The sequence below is a fragment of the Leuciscus leuciscus genome (assembly GCF_965113295.1).
Source record: "Leuciscus leuciscus genome assembly, chromosome: 3".
NCBI lineage: Eukaryota > Metazoa > Chordata > Actinopteri > Cypriniformes > Leuciscidae > Leuciscus > Leuciscus leuciscus.
The window spans coordinates 19,982,872-20,004,526 of record NC_138727.1 but is presented as its reverse complement, the minus strand read 5'-3'; the positions used below and the strand labels follow the sequence as shown (position 1 = coordinate 20,004,526).

The window sequence follows — 21,655 nt, the reverse complement described above, 5'->3', positions numbered from 1 at the left end:
AGCTAGACTGCATTTACAACAATCACTGATCGTGCTGATTCTGATTCTGAGTTTTAGGGAGAAATGACCGCCTAATGCTGCGAAGGGAAGAAGTTGCGCGTAGTTAGATAGTTTTTAATGGGTTTACCTCAATATATATTTTTTTATAATCTTTGGAAGCCGAAATTTTAAATAAAATCAGACTAATATAACAGACCTTAAGTGTAACCAGGCTACGTTTGAATGTTTAATTCTGTCCTCCGTCGTCACTCATTATTAAGCAGGGCTGTCGTGCGAGCTGTGGCACCGCGTGAGAGAAGAGTGTGAGTTCCGTCAAAGGAGAACAAACGCCAACAAACGTCCGTGGAGAGGCAGCGGATGCGAGGACGTTAGGTGCACCGGTGCGACTTAGGAAAAATGTTAGTCGCACACTTACAAAATTTGGTCGCATATGCGACCAAATTGGTCGCACTCTAGAGCCCTGAGTGATGAATGGATTTGATAGGGCTTGACCACAGGATGTGGAGAAACTCAGTGAGATTCTCCAAACTGTCTGTTTACATTAAAGCAAGAATTTAATGAAGCGTTGGGTTTATGTCTACATAGTCATTGTATGGTTCCTCTCCTCTGGAACTGCTGATCTCTGGAGCATTTGTTGAGTATACAACCAGAATCTGCAGCACCAAAATCCCTTTCAGGCAAGTCATTTCACTCAGCGGCCATCTTTGAAACTCCTCTCAGGCAGCTATTTCAGTCATGCAAGGGCAGCTTCTTTCTCTCTGAGTGGGGATACATAAAATTCTCCAAAGCTGTTCACCAAGCTTACAATTAAATTTCATTTTTTAAATCACCAATGAAATCTGACAACTGTCTCCTAAATTCTGGTTATTAAAAGCTCAAATCATGACAAAAAACCTGAATTTTTCATGTAGCCAATGCGCATGTGCCGTCATAAGCTTGCATCTCAGAACAATGACTGTTTCTATAACAACTGGAGCTTCTAACGGCAACTGCAGTGACGCAGTGACTTTATCAATTGGCGATTGGCTCTTTTACTTAGAACAAGGCGGGACTTATTCCGCCATATTGCATATTCCGCCTCCCATTCATAGTAATACGAGTGCACTGTCTTTGTATATCTTAAGTCTTTGGCAGCACTCAGAACAGCAGATGAGAGTTCAGCTGAATGAATGCAAGTATTAGTTGTACATCAGACATCAGGTTAGTGTCTAGACCGCAGACAGTAGGGTTTGCAGTGTCTATTCCCACAGTTCTCCTTTCCCAATCAGGACCACATTGGACAATGAGCACCAGTGTGTGTCCAGTGATCTGGGGAGGGTTCTCAAAAAGCTTTTCGTCTGACCGTTCTACCTTTCCTCAGAGCACTGAAAGAAACCCCTGTTCTACTGTAGAGTGAGAAAGAGACGGACCGATTCAGAGGAGACTGTCTGACTTTGAAAGGTGCTTCGTCAGGATATGAGTGTCTTAAGATTAAGACCGACACGAGCGACTGCAAAAACATCTGTTCCGAAACCTAGTGAAATGCCCTGCTGTCCGTTGTTTTTTTTTGTTTTTTTTCTGTAGGCATTTGGTCCTTTATTGGACAGAAGTACTCTAACGCCATTGTAAAATATGTATGTGTTTAAAGGCCAAAGCACTGTATATTCTGATCTTTGGCTAGAATCACTCCCGGTAATGTGAATAGCAAAACAGCAGTGCACCGCACTACCTGCACAAACACCAGGATGGGCATGGTTTGATTTTAAACCGTTTACAGTCAGGGAAACGACACGTTACGAGCAGCGTTACATCACCGTTCGTACCTCAAGTCTGTGGAAACACGCGGCCAGTTTGCGATAGGCTTCAGTTCGCCTGGCTGAGAACAGGTTCTGGCTTCAGAACGCAAACTATTGTGGAAAAGGGCTATCAGTGGGTTGGACTCAAGAACCGCATCAGTCCAATTTGTGAATCGTTCAGACCATCTTTGTGAACTAAACCAACAGATTTGAATTAAAACAACTATTCGTTCACAAACTGTACAACTATATTTGTCTCATGATTTTCCAAAGATCAAGGGAGGATATCAAATTGTGTTGTGAATAATGAACTAAGTTTGGGGTCTTTCTCGCACAAAGCTTGCATATGATTACAAAAGTTCTGGAATATAGAACATGAGTGAATTGTGGGCCACATATATGATTATAATCTTTTTTTTTTTTTTTTTGGTCTTCAGTTGCTGTACAAAATCTACAATGACATGAGTGTGAATGAGACAATTTTCATAACAGCATGAACGTCAATGTTCATAAACTGCTGATGCAGAGTCACTTCTTTACATCAGCTGTTTTGAGCAGACGGTGCAATTTCCCAGCAATCAGCCCTGGAATTTGCTCAAGCTTTCCTCCATGTTACCTTTCTTATATCTGAGCAAATGTCTGAGCACTCTCTTTCATTGCTTTCCCTTCCCTCATCTTTCACTCTTTTTTTTTTTTTTTTTTTTTGCTTATTGCTTCATTCAGCCTTGCTCACTTGCAAGATGCTTTAAACTTGGGAGACACTGTCTTGCATTTCATCCACTGAAATTGCTCTCCCTCACCGTGGTGGAAATGTAATATAGCAACACCCCCCACCACCTTTCACTCCCTCTGTCTCCACTTAGAGTTTTAGGGGAACTGATGACTAGCTGTTGATAGATTTAAGGACAATGGAGGCTTTCCGTTTTGCGAATGTCTCTGAGCTGTACTCTGGGACTACCTCTTTGTGCGCGCTGCCAGTAGGGCTGCACGATTTGGGCAAAATGTCATATTGCGATTATTGAGGTCAATATTGTGATTGCGATTTATAATAAACAAATGGTTTCATATGTGAACTTGCTTGGTTCTCAGGTAAAATGCTCACAGAGATTAGTGATAATGCTGAAATATGTATTCTCATAGCAGTATGTATAGCAACAACTAAATACAGTGTTTTCAAATAATTTTTTTTTTTTACAAAATTAAATAGACATCTTTGCATTATTGCAAACTTGTTATTGCCTCAATTGAATAGTACAATAGTATCAAATAAATGTCATATTTACATATGCCCTTACTGTCTAACAAGTAGGACATATACAGAAATTGATTATCATATACAGAAAAGTTATCAAACAGTCTGCACTGCATAAATTATAAATTAAATATAGAATAATCCTTATTAAAGCTACAAAAGTTATTTAGTCAAGAGCAGTGAGTAATTTTCTCTGTTCCCTTTGTTCTTTGATTAAGTTTACTGACAGAAAGCTTTATTGGCTGCTGTCCCTTTAAGACTAGCCGCTGCTGACAGAGACACGGGTCTCACACGCTCTTCTCTTCTCTCACAACTCTTCACGTTCATCATAAGACTGCTCTTATGTTATGAAGATACTCGACAAAACTGACATTTCGGTATAATTGTGTGTGTGATTGTTCATTAAAGAGTGAAAGAGAACTGTATTCTGGCGTGCTGTTTGTGCGCACGATACTTTCTGTGTGTCACCGCAGTCAGGACATTCACAGGCAGTGCGTAATTGACAACAATTAATGGATGCTGCGTTGATTGCGTTAAATATTTGATCAATATTTAATCAATTTAACACGTTAACGTTGACTGGCCAAATTTATTTATTCCAGCATTTTGTGTCTCATAATTGCATAGGCTTGACATTGCGATTGCGATATGATTAATCGTGCAGCACTAGCTGCCAGTCATGGCCACGTTCAAACAGAATGTTTCATGGGCTTTAGTCTTTTTTTTTTGTCTAAATTTGTAGAGATTTTAAGTGATAAGTGATGTGTTATGGTTCTCAAATGAAACATGCTAGTCTAATGAATGTGGGTCAGTAATAACGCTACGGAAAAACATTTTTTGCTTGACATTTTTAGTGGTGACATTTGTAGGCCTTAAAGTTAACTATTATAGTTTGACATTAATGATTATCTATAGAAATTCGATTTAAAAAATCCTTTATTTAACTTAATTTTCTTTTTCTCATTGTTTTTGGCTAGTGAATCACACTCAAAATGTGTAGGAAGGCAGAGAACAACTTTGTACAACTGTACAAAAAAATCTAAAACTTTACAAAAGTGTATACAATGATTATATTATATTATCATCGTGTGTAGTATTAACATGATATTGGTATTTCATTTTTGAAATCTCATGGTTACCGTTGTTGCGACACCCCTAATTTAAATCTTTCTTGAAAAGGTTTTAAAAACCATATTAAATCAACATGAATATAAATGGTACATTTCAGAGAACTTGGCACATGCATTTATATTTTTTTCTTTTCTCAGGGGAACTCATGTCATTGACCTGTGTGTTTGAAACGTGGTAGGTGTCAAGGTGTATCGTATCTGTTATTAAGTGCAGGCGTTTGCTACTGTGCACCTGGTTCCTTTTTGCCCACAGTCTGCACAGGGAAAACAGACGGCAGAGTCTGTTTATTCATTTTCTCAGATCTAATGAAGACAAATGGCTTTTTGAGACTGCTGGCCCATCTGGATGGCGATCATCTCAGAGGAGGGAGATGATAAGATTACATGGAGAGTAAGAGACATGCACTTTCTCTCATCCCTATCTTCCCCATTCTTTTCTTCCCATTTCTGACATCAGACTGTTGGGTTTGCGTCACCTCTACAATGTCTCTCTCATCGGCCTGATAGAATGGATGAAAATTTCTCATAGAGATGTGTGGGGCCCTTACAATAACGGTACAGTGGTAAAAGCATCTGGACCTCTCCCAGCCGTACAGCCATATGTTTAGCAAACTTTGTTCCTCAATGGGCTCTTTCTAGTCTGTCGGCTGGCTCTGGCTTGAAATAAGAGATGGTCCAATGGAAATGGTCCATGTTATCTGCTCAGTCTATTACTTAATGCACTTCTGTGGTCTGTTAACTCTGATCTCGAGGTAGAAATTGCCTTGATAAACTCAACCAGCCCTTTCTAGTAGGAGGCAGTTAATGAAATGTGATTGGTTAGATGTTTAGGCCCTTTGAGGTCTGACATTGGCTCTTGAATATACAGTTTCAGATGTTACCATGGGTTTTTCCATTAAGGATTTTTTTTTTTCAAAATACATTTTTTTCTCAGTGTTTGACAGCTTGCATAGTTTTTAGTTTCCCTTTCTGCATTTTTAGGGAAGGCTTTGCCTTTGAAATGGCTCATTTGGTTAATTTGAATGTTTAGCCTTAATGTGGTATCATGCTAGCCAGCCTCGAAACAACTCTATTTTGGCTAAGATTGTCTCACTTTCAGAATATTTATGCTCACCCTCTTCTGTCAGAGGTCTGTCACACTCACAGATTAAGAATAAGGATTTTTAAAATTGTCATTTACAGATGCGTAATATTCACAGAAATGCAGTAATGTTCAGTCATGGGCATTTCTATGGTAAAAGTACATTTCTATTATGGTCTGCGGAGCATTTCTGTTGTTTTGTGTTCTTGCTTTGCTTTTTATTTTGTTTGGTTTATTTCTTAATTCCATAGATTGGACAAACAAATGGAAATCTTCCCCAGCAGTCTCTATATAATATATATATATTTAAGTTTCACAATCTATAGCTTGGTTTATATATATTCTGTGTAATGTCATTTAAAAGACAATAATGGATGTAATTACGACAACATGCATCTTGAAGACAATTTGTTGGAGTTCCAATCAGGCACTGCACAGAGGACCTGTTAAGTTCTATTAGCCTGTGGAATCACAATTGTTGTCAATGCACACCAACTCACGCTGATTCTTCAACTATGTTAACGAGTAAAGAAATTGGCTTGTGGAACCCTGGCCTTAGATTTAGTGATTCTCCTTTCATTTATTAATAATTACGGCGTGGTTGATTCATTTTTAACAACAAACCTCATGAGGATGGACTGTTTCTTTTGTTGATGTACTGTAGAGTTCATAGAATTATGTATTATATATACATTGAATTATGACGGCTTATATTATTAGAGTTTCACCACAAGGGAGAAGTTGTATCATCTTTTGAATTCCTCCCTCCCTCTTTTGTCTCTCACTTTGTTCCACATTTTTTCTCCGTAACTGGAGTAGACACTTGCTGGCCCAACCCAACACTATCTGAACCTGAACGCACTGTAACCTGAGCCTAGCCGTGGATCTCTGTGGTGGGCCTCATGGTGGAGCTGTGCCATGGGCCACATTGCTTGACTTTATCATTATATTTGTCAGGTTTAGCCTGCTCCTAATAAAAGCTCCCCTACTGTGCCGATTTCAGATCAGGTACCCCACCCTAACCCAACAGTCTTATGAGAAAAACATGTCCTGGCTGCCTTGAACCAGAGAACCAACACCTCTATGAAGAGGAGCAGGACGGGTGGAGGAAACGAGAGCACATTCTTTCTATGATTTATGAATGCTGTTCACCTCTCGCTTCTCCTGATTCACTTCCAGGTGCAGCCGTGCCAGCACTCCTCCTGTGCTTCTGATCGGGGAACAAGTTTGATCTGTACAGTGACACATTATCAGACACATGGTATTGTGTGGTTTCCAATTCTTGTAATGGATTTGGGTTTGCTCTTTTGTTGTTTTATGTCTTGCAGTATGATATTTGTTATTTCCTAGTGTAATTAAAAAGCACTAGTGCTTGTAAGTGCAATTTGTCTTGGTCCTCTGGCAGGTTTTTACATTAGTTTTAAATTAAATTTAGATTTCTTTAAATAAAAAAAAGACGTGTACAGAGTAAGAATATGGTAGTTTTTTTTTTTCACTACCCCTCTGGTAGTGAAGTATTGTGCTTTTTTTCTTCTTTTTTTTCTTTTTCTTTTTTCTCTGTAGAAGACATACTTTTGATCTGTGTGGTCTCCAGATGTTGCGTTCAAGTCTTGGCCCACTGTCTCAAAGCCCACTGTGTTGAAATTCAACCTGCATTTAATACGTTTATAAGTTGCTAACCGTTAGCCCCAGGATTTTGATTCATACAAAATTCCCCCTTATTTTGGTCAATACTGTAATTATGATTATTTAACACTGTTATGAACAGGCTATAGTTCTATACCACAGCAGAATACTAGGATAACTAATGGAAGTAAAAAAAATCTAATTATTGAAAACAAGGAAACAGTCAATAATACAATAAAGGCAATAAAGCAAAGAACAAGCAATTGGACAAACACAATAGAAAAAATATTCAAATAAAAGAAAAAGCGCATTAAGTTGTTCATGCAAGTAAGTATTCAGCTAACAGCATACTACAGAACTTGAATAATCAAATGTAAAATAAAACACAGCATAGTCTTCACTTTAAGAATGAGTCTTGCTTGGATTCCTATTAAAGCTACTAGTAATTCAATCAAGAGCACGGAGTGATTTTTCTCTTTTTCTTTAGTTTTTTTCTTCTTCTGTAGATTGGAGCAGGTTTATTAGGATGCTGTCACTTAAGACCGAATGCACGGATCCAATATACTGTTAGGCCCACACATTCTATTTTCTCTCAACTGTTTATGTTCACTTAAGACTAACCAACTAGGTTTACGTGAATACTCGCCAAGCCTGGCATTTTGACACATTTTTGCATGTATTTGACCGTTTAGACATGCTCCCGATGCTCAAAGTTCATTTTGCTATGAGTGTCTACACAGAAAGCCCCCTGAGGAACAGCACAAGTTCTCTTTCATGGTTTTAACAACTCTTTAAAATCAAGCATGAACCATTTGACCAAAGACACCTTACATGATTTTACTGATTTGCACGTTAAGTTAGGGCCTTTGAGGAGTGAGAGTATTATTTCTGGGGTATATCTTTTTTGTTTAGATAAACCTACCTGAGAAAATAAGAACATTCATTTGTATCTTTGTTCTACTCGTTTTAATTGGTTTCTTAGTTCTTGACGTTTTACTTTTCTTCAATAAGCTTGAACTTTACTGGCATTAGTAAAGCCAGTATTGATGTATCAAGTGGATTTTCAATGTCATCTAGCATTTTGCCATTGTAACAAACTTATTTGCTGCAAAAATAACTTATGTTCTCACATCACGTCTTACAGCTGCTAACTGCAGTAAAAAAAAAAGAAGTTATTTTCAGAATTTTTTCCCTTTTAATTGAGAGAGACAAGACTTTTTCTCTCATTATTCCACCAAAGAGATTAACATATTAAGGTTTTGGTGACACAGTTTCACCTGAGACTGCATAATCTCGAATAATGATACTGCAAGTGGCACAATGACGTAATGTACATGATATACAAATATGTACGTAAAAGATAGATGGATGGATACGCAAGAACCAAGGAACAGCATTTAACGTAGCATTTTTTTTATTTTAATTTTTTTACGTTAACCTATTCACATTACATTATAACAGCTAGGGAAGTTAACACTAATTTCTGTAATCTTATTTTGCCCTCTCAATTAGCTTCAGTAAAGACAAACTATTTTGAAACTGTAGCTTGCCAAGCTACTCACTACTTGGCTTCCCTAATTTACAAGTAGCTTCCCTAACACTCCACATGGTTTATCGGATCTTAGTGGATCAAATTCTCAGCTATTCAAGCCAAGACTTGACACCCTGTGTAATACTTTGTGCATCCATGTATGTCCTGTGTATTCACTTGATATAGGAGCACAAAGATGTGCTCCCTTACAGAGGACTGTGATAACACGTCCGATGAAGAAAACCTTGGATTATAGATTTCATACCCTTACAGGAACTCTTTGACAACCCTTTTCCCATCCCTCTGCTGCACTCGCACTACCTGCTAAGGGTTTGTTCGAGTAAAAGAAATAATGTGAACTAAACTGAGTTGAGTTTACAGAGTGTGAAACTGATAGTGAGGGAGTTGAATTCTCTGTGTTATAAGGAAAGACATAACAAAGGTTTCCATGAAATTGACCTATTTTCTTAAGACCTCTTGCATATTTCTTTAACCTTCACAACCAACCTTTGGACTTGAACTTGAGTCTTGAATTTGATTCCATGTGATGAAATTCCTTCAAACTAGCACACAAACCCAGATCCTGCCATCACATCTGGATTTTTTAGGTTTTTGGTTGAGAGAGGTGTGAAGTCTTCTCTGGGGAAAAGCGCGGTGTCAATGTACTTGACCCAGACACCAAGTGTTGGTTACTCATTGAGAACCCTTGCCGGGGTGGCAAGGTTGCGATTGTGTTGCACTTATTGCTGCTCTTGCAAATCTAGACTACTTTGGCTGAGAATATTCCTCATAGACCTGTACATTTCAGGGAGGTGCATTCTCAAGTTACTTTTGGGACACCCAATCCTTCACAGTTGGAAAAAAAAAAGGTCATGTTCTGCCCATGTTCTCCCATTTCACTGGTAGCATTTGATTTTTCTTTTACAATTAGGAATGCATTACATTTTTCGCCAATGCGATTTTCATGTCAACCGATAATTGACTGAGATTAATTTATTATTATAGGCTAGTACTAATAGGCGTACTACTTTTATTATAGTAATCATGTTACAAAATTGCATAGTGAATAGTGCATATTACCTGTAGGACATACTTAGAGTTTGATAGAATGATTATCCTGTTTTGGTGTTGTCTTTTTTTTTCTTTTTTTGGTCATGCTGGACTAAAATATATTATTTGTCTTTTAATGTTATTCCATTTTTTTTTTTTTTTTTACTAATCTCCTTTTGTTTTCCTTGTCTGTGTTTACTCAGCATATTTACTCCTAGTAATGATGGACCTTCTATTGAGTTCAAAAGTTTAGGGTACAAAATGATTTCTGAATAGCACACTTGCACCATGAGCTTGTTTCTCTGAACGAGCCTAGTGTTTGTTGAAGGTTACTCTATGTGCAGAACTGATCAGGTGAATATCAGTTAGTAATGCTGTCCGACTTAATGTTAACATGTTCAAAAACACTTTCAGTATCTGTGGGAAATGACATTGACTTAAAGGGATAGTTCACCCAAAAAATGAAAATTCTGTCATCATTTACTCACCCTCAAGTTGTTTCAAACCTGTATGAATTTCTTTTTTCTGCTGAACACAAAAGAAGATATTTTGAAAAATGTCGGTAACCAAATAGTTGATGGACCCCAATGACTTCCATAGTAGGAAAAAAAAATACTATGGAAGTCAATGGGGTGTTCAGCAGAAAAAAGAAATTCATACAGGTTTGTTGGGTGAACTATCCCTTTAACCGCTGCTTAGCTAGGGTTGGTTTTTTTGGGAATACAGAACACAAACCTTGTTTTTTTTCTTGTGTATATTTGTTCAACTATGAGACGTGAGTGTTCAACTGTAAATTAGTGCAAGAGCTTTTGTTTACATTCAAGGTAAGAAATTTGGCAGCTAAAACTAGCCTTTTGTAACACCCTGTGGTTCTCCAGATGACTTCCATCTGGGCTTGTCAGGAGACCCTGTTGACCCATATCTCCAAAAACTCTTTTACGAAGTTCCTCAGTAGAGTTTATCTCAATTATGTTGATGGTATTTGTTCTCAGTGTAGAGTATTGCTGTGTGCTAAACTGATCTCTGCATGTAGTTGGAAAGAGTGTTGCATAGCTGCTTTCAAAGAACATGACCCTCTTTTGCCCTTTGTTTGAGAGTGTGTATGGGAACACAACATAACATCACTGGCCCAAGATTAGACGAGTGCAGTGTCACCACTGGAGGTTTCTGTTTCCCTCTTTGATTAGAGTTGGCAAAACTCTCTGCATGTATGAAAGTGACAGTTTCAGCGAAATTGAAATGTAACTTGTTGTCACAGCAAGAGTCAGTTGTCAGGGTCTTGAAGGCTAATGTTAACAGCAGCATGCCTTTTATTTAAACAAATTGGCTTGGCTTTACTCAGTTTTTGCTGTGAAAATAGGCTACATGATTCCTTAATATAGTTATGGTCACACACAGTTTATTTACAGGAGTTACAACTGCCATCTATAACCAAACTCACACCCGTACATTTTTCAGGACGCATTCTCAGAAAATCTCTGTGTGACGGGACTGGACTGGACAACTAGTTGTCTGTCACGTCATACAGTGCGAGAGACGCTCTGTGCTGTACAAATGCGTTTTGCGGGATTTCATGTGTGGTTTGAGTAACTTGCAGTGACAGAGAAATGAGCTGTGTGTCATCTGAAGGTTTTAAATCCAGTCACTGTTCTCCACCAGAGCTTCTCAAGTCAGTTTTGTGTTCTACGTGCGACTCAAATGCTCCGCTCTCCAGCCAGATATAAAAGCTGCTGTCGGTTAATGAAGATTTGACAGATGAACTCGCGGCTTGATTGTTGTATTACAAGTGATCATAAGACTTATGTTTCATGGACGTCACCATCTTTGATATTACTTTGAACACTGCTAAGAGAAAATACGGGCTTGACTCCTGTCACATTCATACAGACAATATTCAAGACGCTGTGAGTTGCTGTTTGAATGGGACATTGAGACTCACACCTGTAAGTAAATGCGATTGACATCCCAAAAACTGACAGCGTGAACGTAGCCATAGTCTTGGATGAGAAGTGCATATTTACATGTCTTGTGTTTGCAACTGAACTGGTGTGTTTGTTAGAAAGCTCTTATATGGATTGGAGTGAATATTCTTTGGAATTGTGTCCACAGATTAACAATTTGCAGTGAAATTCAGTGATGCGTAATAAAGAAAATGGAGGCAATTTTGAATTTCATGTACACTTTTATTTAGCCATGATCTCGGTTTAGAAACATTCCTGTCATGTGTATGAGCACCACTGTCACACTTGGGCAAACTTTCTACATGTCTGAACAGTGGCTTCTCTTAAATGCAAGTCTGAATCATTTTACTGAATGTATTTGGAAGGTTAAACTGATTCACAGATTAATCTAAAGTCCACATGACATTTATTTGTTTACTTTAGTTATTTTACTTCAGTTTTATTTTTTATAATTTAGGCTAACTGAATTTATATTTTAATGATTTTTTTAAATAAAGCACTATTTACGGCTCTATTTTTTCACCCATCTTAGTTTGTGTGTCTCTTACAGTTTTGTTTTACGAACACTATCAGTTTGACTGAATAAAAAAAAATGAACTAACAAAAATAAAGATTTACTTGTGAATAGTTCATTTCAAATTTGTCCTGTTAGAGAACTCATGTGGTGCATATCGAGATGGCAGCCCATAGCAGCTGTACTGAACTCTTTCTAAAAGCAAGCTGTTATCCAGAGACTGTTCTTTTGTTTGTCTCATCTAATATTCATCACTCTTGCCCAATGCTGTCTCAACACCCTTGTTGTCGATTTTGTAAAAAGTTCTTGAGAAAAACCCTGGGAAATTGCTGTAGTTTCCCTATGAGACACCCCTTCTAGGTGCCTGTTGATGGTCACGTCATCCAGTTTTGCTGTGCTAGAGGTACACTAGTGTGTTTCTCATGTATTAAGCCAGCAGGAAGTTGCCTGTCCTCGTGTTACCTCTGGGATCAGAGTGAAAGAAGTTGAAATTCGGGTATGAAAACATTTATTTTGGTGAAAGTTACAATGAATGGTGTGTATGAGCTGGTTTCCTCTCGGTGGCCCCTGTGTTCTCAGGTCACGCCTACTGTGTGTTATTGAACAGCATCATGGAGTGCATTTCAGGTCATTCTTATTTTCTGTGTAGTCTGGATGTATGCATGCTCATTCAGAGATCTCCCATAGTGCTGTGTATTTTTGTCGGCCAAAACCTGGAAACAAGCATTTTAGCATTTTCGGTTCCATCGTCCCAAAGCCAGTGTTTTTTTTTTATGGGTTTTTGGGTAATGTCTGAAATAAGGTCTGTGGTTAACAAAAGCTCAAAATATTTTCATGTTTTATTCTATGACATAAAATAAATCTCTAATAACACCTTGTAAAATGTGTATGAATCATAACCTTTTGTTGGTCACATAACTTACTTTCTGCAATAATCCAGAATCATTTTGGGGTTTTGTTGAGGCAACCAGTGTGATACTTGCTTCTGGGTTGGCCTACGTCATCTCTGCAGAAGTTTATATCAACACTGTCAAAATGCCTCATGTTTGACTGGAAAGGAAATGTCTCTTGGTTATAAAAACGAGCACACCATGCCAAACTATTTGATGGAATACACACTCAGGCATTTAAAGTGAAACTTGGCTTAAAGGGATAGTTCACCAAAAAATGACAATTTTGTAATTTACTTGCTCTCAAGTTGTTCTAAACCTGTACGAGTTTCTTTGTTTTGTCAAACACAAAAGACGTCACGTGGGTATCCAAACAGCTGATGGTAGCCATTGACTGCCATTGTATTTTTTTTTTTTCTCACTATGGAAGTCAATGGCTACCATCAACTTTTTGGATACAAACTTTCTTTAAAATATCTTCTGTGTTCAGCAGAAGAAATAAATTCATACAGGTTTGAAATCACTTGAGGGTGAGTAAATGATGACAATTTTCATTTGTGTAAACTATCCCTTTAATAACAATTGTTTATTTCCTCCTTTGAGTCAGCTGGAAATCCTCTGTTTAATAATTTGATTATTTTGGGGGTTTTGGCGGTCTTCATTCTAGAGGTCTAGTCTAGATCTAAAGTCTTAAATTGTGTAGTGACAAAATGACCAGAATTCCTTCACCAAAAATGTAATTTCCACCAACATGAGCTTTGGTGACTGATGGCAGTGTGATGTGGTAGTGTTCAGTGACTTTGTTTTTAACGTTATTTAAATGAGCAGCCACTTAAGGTGACTACCACAGGGCACCAGACTAACAATTTGAGCACAGTGCCACCACGTTCTACAGATTTCTCTATCATTCGTCTCTGGTTACATTCATGGTGTAATAAGTGATGCATGGAAAACTATCAGAAATTGTCATTTATTCCGAGTGTGTTTCTTCAATGTGTTGATTATAGTTCAACTTTTTCATATGTGTTAGGCCCGGTGTATATATTATCTATAAACGTTCCCTGTGGAATGTTAAAGTCGCAATGTCCTGGAAGTTGCAACAGATCTTTTCTACCTACTGTGATGTACATCCAAGTGAAGCTAAATATCAAAAAAGAAAAAATGTTTTTTGATTGGATGGAAGCAGATGTGAATGCGAGCTTGGAGTTGATTTTAAGAGGCTGGGATTAGGCAGGCTAAATGATTGGAGAAATTCAGCAAATGTCACCAATTTACAAAGTAAAAGTAAAAATAAAAAATACACATGCATGATTAATCCTTCACAATGTTTTAATATCATGCATGTAGAAAATGTCTATTTCATGTTGTTTTTTTGAAATAGTAGCAATCAAAAAACCATGCTTTATTTTATTTAATCAACAATGACTCATGAGCTATGTCAAATTGAGCAGCCCAGCAATAATTTTAGTGTTAATGTTATATCCAATAGTGACCTATAGCTTATACCAAGGACCTATAGGTTTAATTTGAGAATGACAGTTAACAACACTTTCTAATCTTTGTTCTTAGAGATTGTGTACTAGTAATGAGGTATCTCATGTTTTTACTTAATTATTTGGATAAAATTTAAGCAGATAGGGTTTTGTGTCTTTCCTTTTATAAGAGCAAGAGGCAATGAGATGGTCTTTAATACCTTCTTTCTCTTGTTCACAGAGGTCAGAGGTGGAGAACCACACTTTAAGGACTCTCAGCTGCCAGACGTGTGAATCGTAAGTATCTATATGTGATGTACACATTTTACCTTCAGTTACTGTAGGAAAACCTGGATTCAGAACTTCACTATCGTTCAAAAGTTTGGGGTTGGTAAGATTTTCTGTTTTTGAAAGGGTCTTCTGCTCACCAAGGCTGAATTTATTTGATAAAAAATACATTATAAACGAATATTGTGAAATATTATTAAAATTTAAAACAACTGTTTTCAATTTTAATATATTTTAAGATGTAATTAATTAGCATGTACTTCAGTCTTCAATGTCCTGTGATCCTTCAGAAATCATTCTAATTTGCTGATTTGCCGCTCAAGAAACATTACTTATTATCAATGTTGAAAACGGTTGTGCTACTTAATGTTTTTGCAGAAACCATGATGCATATTTGTTACACTATTGTTTGAATAAAGTTCAAAAGAACAGTATTTATTTTAAATACATTTTTGTAACATTATAAATGTCTTTATTATTTGGTGGTGTATAAGTCAAGTCAAGTCAAGTTTATTTGTATAGCGCTTTTCACAATACAGATTGTATCAAAGCAGCTTCACAGTATTAAATTAAAATAATACAACAAAGTTTTTTTTTTCAAGAGGAATTTATTGATTGATAAAATTAAATTAGCCTAAATATCCCCAAAATATCCCCAACTGAGCAAGCCAAAGGCAACAAGGTAGTACATTCATATTTTGAGTACTTGTATGAATAGTGAATATTCATATTATTATTTTTGTATGTGTGTGTTTGTGGTGTGCCAGAGATTAATTCGGCCTGTAACGTGCAACCATTCCGCTTTGGTTTTGAGTTTGTGGCCAGTTTGGAGGCATTAGACTCGATCAGCAAGTAGTGGTGGAGATTTCGAGCAGTCCATTCACTTACCACCATTTGTTGTCTTCTCCCGGATGTGATGGCCATACCATTGACAGGATGAAAGACAGGAGAAAGAACATAAAGGTGGAGACCCACCCAGCCACCCATTGTCCTTGGTGTTGAAGCAAGGAAGTGAACTTTCACACTTCCCCTCTTATGTCGGTTAAGACTCACTTTGTGCAGCCCTGACACTCTAAAAAGTTTTTTTTGTGAGATGGGCAGCTTCATGTTCTGGGGTCCATGTTTGTTTTTGTGTCTGCATTCGCCTGGGGGGTGTTGTGTACTTGGCCGGTCTTGCAGCTGGTTAATAATGTATGTCTCGTCACGCTTTTGTGAATTAAAGGTAAACTGATATGGTGCAGAGGGGGCAGCTCTTTCATTGATGAATTTTTAAAGAGCTGCACTGCTAGAGGCCACTGGGCTGTTTATAATACCTTGCTTTAAAAAGATGTGTTGAGCTGAGGGAGTCTGCGATAAATTGTAAGAGAAACGACAGGGGTAGAAAGAGGCTGACGGCCCCCTAATATGAAATGTTATATATCAGTGATGAATTATACATAAGCTCTGAACGCAGTGTGAGCGGCGCAATATGATTTGATAAGTTATATATTTTTTAATCTGCAGACAGGACAAATTGACTCAAAGAGTGTGAGTCTCAGAGGGATTCCAGCACATAGCCTAGTATGGACTGATCCAATGAGAAAGGCAGCATGAAATCCAAAATGACCCTGTGCTTCCTAAATAAATGCTGCTGGTCTTACTGTTTATGGTTTATCTGTGCTCATTTTAAATATTAAAGGGATAGTTCACCCAAACATTAAAATTCTGACATCATACTCACACTCACACTCAAGTACTTCCAACCCTTCTGCTGAACACAAAAGAAGGTACTTTGAAGAATGTCTGTAATCAAACAGTTGATAGGCCCCATTGACTTCCATAGTGTATATATATTTTTTCCATACTATGGAAGTCAGTGGGGTCCCATATTCTTCAAAATATCTTCTTTTGTGTTCAGTAGAGGAAAGAATCTCATACAGGGTTGGAACAACTTGAGTAAATGATGACAGAATTTTCATTTTTAGGTGAACTATCCTTTTTAAAAATAAAGTACATTCCCCAAATTGTCATCAGTGTAATAACATTTTCCAACTACTTTCCTGCTGATATAAACTTGGCCAGATGGGGGGAAAAATACAAAGTACCAGTCTCCCAGTAAACATCATAAACAAACATCTCCATATCAAATCCACAAATTAATCCCCCCCCCCCCCCCCCCATACATTATTATTATATTATATTATACAATCTAAGTATTGTTTCACTAGGAAATGTCTCATTAAAAAAGTATTGTGAATACGGTTTCATGTCGTCTTCCACCACATATGCCAAAAATGAATTGTGCTATATTTAATATGCTGCATATCTAAGCATTTGTATTCTATATATGCATATCATAGACATAATTGTTATCTATATATTTAGATATGTGTGCATACATTTGCTGATGCATATACATCGTTATATTATATTAATAAAGGGAGCATAAATATTTTTGTAAATTATCACATGCCTGGCATGTTGATGACAAATATATCGTTTTGAAAATAATCGTAGTTGTTCTGACAACTATAATTAGGCAAAGAAAGTTTATTTATATAGCACATTTCATACACTATGGCAATTCAAAGTGTTTTACAGAAAGGAATTAAAATAATCACAAAATAAAAACAAGAAATTAAAACTGTTATAAAAGTAATTAAAAGAGATATATGATACAGTTATAAAATGAATTAAGAGTAAAAAGATGATACATAGATAAACTTCTCATCTGGCAAAACACCAGTGTCTCATATTTTTCACAACTCCCAGTTTTACTCTGTGATTTTCGCTTGGTGATTACACTGTGTCTGTGGTGTTGACTAAATTAACTAAATGGTAAAAATTCTTAATCTCCTTAAATGAAAAACTGTTCTGCAGGTACAATGTGTATCAATCAGGAACTAAAATAAATATTCACTAAGCACCAAATGCAAAGTTTCATGGTGTACATTCAATTCTATTAAAAAACAACAACTATATAAGCATTTTCTATAGAAAGCATGTCACTTTCAAGCAAAGCTCACTCAGTTTACATCAAAACAAGTCATAAATCACTGCCATAGAGATTCTGTCAGCAGTGGGTGTTCCATTATGGTCTTGCTTTATCAGTTATGCTTTTACATAAATATCTTATGAATGGTGTGAGAAGATGCTTTTTTGTCTTGTGGAAACGTTTTTAGCTCCATCAAAACCCGTCCAGATTGTCTTGAATCACTTACACAACTCCTTACACAGACCAGAGTCTCCATCGTGCAAGTCTGACTTTCAAACTCTAAACCTCTGCAGTGTTTCCCTTTCATTTAGTCTGTTCTTCTATTCATTCCTCTTTAATAATTCAAGCTCTCTCTGTGTGGTTCACAGGAGAGGCCACTGACGGCAGCCATTTAGTCTGCACGACTCCATCGTGCTTCAGTCCAACTGTCCATTTTTAATCATCTTTAACCCCTACACCACACCACCTCACTTGTCAGTCCAGCTTTTGACCCGTCTGTGTGTCAGTGGCATCATGAGCCTGTCATGGATGAGAGGTTTCTGTTCTGTCTGTTGTCCCAGTTGTTCTGACATCAGCTTGTCTACATCCTTTGTTCTCAACTTGGCTCACAGAAGACAAGTCTTCAGGGTTTTTTTCAAATGAGTTCATTTCTCAGGGTCTTTACAGTAAATGTGATGTAAGATCCATGTAATTCGACTTTAACTATGGTTTAAAAAAACAATGCATGGCTAGTCATCTTCATGGCTTTATCTGGTAGAGAGAGCAGTGAAAGACTCTAGGGTGAAATTCTCAGATACACTCGTTTCTCAATTTTTCTCAGAACTCTTAAACAGCAAAAACTGTTTTCAACATTGATAATAAGAAATGTTTCTTGAGCACTATATCAGCATATAAGAAGGATTTCGAAATGTGATTTTCCTGTAAAATGTTTTAAACTTTGTTCATCAAAGAATCCTGTGGGGAAAAAAAAGGATGTCCATAAAAACATTGATGGTGATTTAATAATAATAATAATATTGAGCACCAAATCAGCATATTAGAAAGATTTCTGAAAGAGGACGTGACTCTGAGGACTGGAGTAATGATGCTGAAAATTCAGCAATATAAAAATATTTATTTTGAGGTAATCAATTAAGCAAAACTTGTTCTGAACCTGGAATGTTATTTTAAGGCTCCATTGGAATGTTCTGACACAGCAGCTATTTTTAGATCTAAAAATACCCAACAATGCTTTCTAGCTCATTAGATATCTCCTTCCAGTCCATTGAAAAATGCCCAGTTTTACTCCGGTCGGCATTCTCATTCACGTTTCGGAAGCGCTGCTTGAAAACAGGAAATACATTCAGTGAACAGCAGTTAGCCCACCCTGCCTGGTTGTTGTGGTGACAGGAAGCTAGGATTTCAAGCTGGAGAGCCTGTGCTGGGCGTTGTTACCGTGGTTACAGCGTGCTTGGTTCACAGCCCCACTAGAGGGCAGTATATACAGATACATGCAGGTGCTTGAACAGAGTGCGCCCGTGTGGGCAGGCAATACTGTAGTAAAATCCCTCATATGCTTTATTATTCCTGTCACCACTCTTATGCAAATAAATCTTCCACTGCATAACATACAGACTCAATTAAAACTGGACTGATAATTTCTACTCTTATTGTGTTTTATAAACTTTCTACTTTTATAAATATTTCATATGTAATATTTCTATATAGTTGAGGTTGCTCTTTTCTTATGTCCATTTATATACAGTAGTGGCCAAAAGTGATCTTCGGAGGGGATATTTGTTCAATTAAGCTATGCCATCAAAATATAAGGACATTTTTGTACATGTTTTAAATATGAGGGAAGAAGAAAATACTAAACTTTAAGGATTTATCTGTCAAAATTCGAAAACTACAGCTACAGGTTTTATTTTGCTATGTAAAAAAAAAATGCACAGGAAAAACAAAAAGCTCAGAGGTAAAAGCAAACTTTGACTACAATAATCAGGTATTGATATTTTGTTGGGTCTCTCTTGTTTTTGCATGTATTCATTCTTTGTATGACAGCTTGGCCAAGACAAAATTTGGCATGTTTTATTGCTTTATCACAAATAAAACCATTCACTCCAAACACAACTACAGTATACAGTATGCTTACAAAACATTTTTTTTTATTTATTTTTTTATGTGAAGGGTGAAGATGTCAATTTTCCTAGTCTGGCCACTACTATATACATATTTAGTCTATAACATATTAACATACTTTATTTATTCTATATACATATTTGGTGTATATTACATTTAATTTATGTTCTCAATAAGGCTGCATTATCGTTGATAATATTATTCTCAATATTGAAAACAGTTGTTGCTATAAATTATTTATTTATTTTTTTGGTAACCGTTTTTTAAATAGATTTTTCAAAAGAATTTGGGTCAATTAAATTTGATTTGTATAGCTCTTTTCGGATTACACATTTTCGAAGCAGCTTTACAGAAAATCATGATTTTAATGTTTATAATATCTTAATATATTTATGCCTTAGTCACATAAAAATCTTTTGTATAAATGTCTTTACGGTCACCTAGTAATTTGCTGAATACATGTATTAATTTCTTTCAAAAATTACTCCCCTCAAATCGGTCTATTTTTCTTCATTATTGCATCAGGTTGTGTTTCAAGCACATTTACTCATAATGCTCTCACCATCTGTCTTGTTTAACTCACATTCTTTCTTTACGATGACAGATGTTAAAAGTGTGAATTATTGTACTTTTAAAATTAAACCGTACAACACAAGGAACTGTTGATATTTAGCATATGCCAAAATATTTCCAAGCAGGGACAACCGTTGCATGTCTGCGCTACACTCAGTGGATGAATCCGTGTTTTTGAGCAAATTTATTGAATAAATTATTCCATGACTGTCATAAATACAGTCTCTTGTTGTCACCTACAGTTATAACTATGTACTGCAGAAAGTCACTGAAACCCCATCTTAACATTCAGTTATATTCACAGTTACATACAGTATTTCATTTTATTATAGTGAGGCAGTATTTTTTTTTATTTTAAACCCTTTTTGCTTTCTCATTGTTTTAATCACAACTTTTTACCTGCCACCTGAAATAGTCGCTGTCTGTGATGCTGTGAAATCAATCAAGCTTCTAATGACTGTAAACCCGTTTAAGTTTAATCCTCATTAACTGGCAGCGTGCAGTCGTAGATGAGAGAGCAGCAGAGACGTTAATGAAATACCTATCTGTAACACACTTAATAAGGAGAGGAGAATATTGAACGTTGTGTTCTTAGAAATCACTACTTTTTAAATGGAAATGGATGCGATTAGTATCGCAGTTGGTATTTTTCCCCAGGCCTGAACATGAATTGGAAAAGCGGTCTCAACTTTGAGAGAACTTTTTAAAACTTAAGTGAAACTTTAAGCACTGAATAATTTTCACAATTGAGAGAGGCTGATATGTTGTTGTGTTTTGCATATAAATGAGTTTGTTTGAATGATCGCCGCTTCTGAAATCACACATGATTTTGCTGTGTTGTTAGGAGCATGAGGCCATGAATCTTCATATAGGCGTGTGATTGTGTCTCAGTTCGTGCAGGTGTTCGGATGACTCACTTTGGCTGCAACATATTGGCACCGTCAGTCTAATAAATGGCAGGTAATGATCCCCCCTCTGCTCTTGGCGCTCTCTTGCTGTTGAGTCGCCTCAAACCACTCGTTTTGATGTTGGCACTAGCAGGTGTGCTTTCATGCCAGCCAGAATACCAGCTGACTGTTAGACTGAAGCCACCCATTCATGCAATTTTGGCACAGGCAATTAATCAAGGGAAATCATATCATGGAAGCTTAGAAGCTCATCTTGTTAAAAAAGGAATTTGTCTGTGGCTTTCTTAGCAGCTTTGATGTTTTTGCAGAGCAATCCTTAAACTAGGAATCTGCAAAACTTTGGAACACAAATGATTATTTTCTGAATGATTTCTGTTCCTCCATTGAAAGTCTTTTCAGCCAAAACTTTCATAAGAAGATTGTAAAAAAAGTGTATGAATAGAGCGGTTTTATCCAAGTCGTCTGAAGAGAGACAATCGCTTATGATGAACAGATTTAATGTAGGCTTT

At 36.8% G+C, this 21,655-nt stretch overlaps 1 protein-coding gene across 1 annotated transcript in view; it reads left to right on the top strand.

Annotated features, from left to right (window-relative positions):
- fbxw7 (F-box and WD repeat domain containing 7) overlaps positions 1-21,655 on the top strand; it is a 165,353-nt gene that overhangs the window by 23,947 nt on the left and 119,751 nt on the right. Inside the window, exon 2 of the mRNA XM_082164372.1 lies at positions 14,524-14,579. The gene's annotated coding sequence lies outside the window, so the exon portion shown is untranslated. The remainder of the gene's footprint in view (positions 1-14,523; positions 14,580-21,655) is intronic.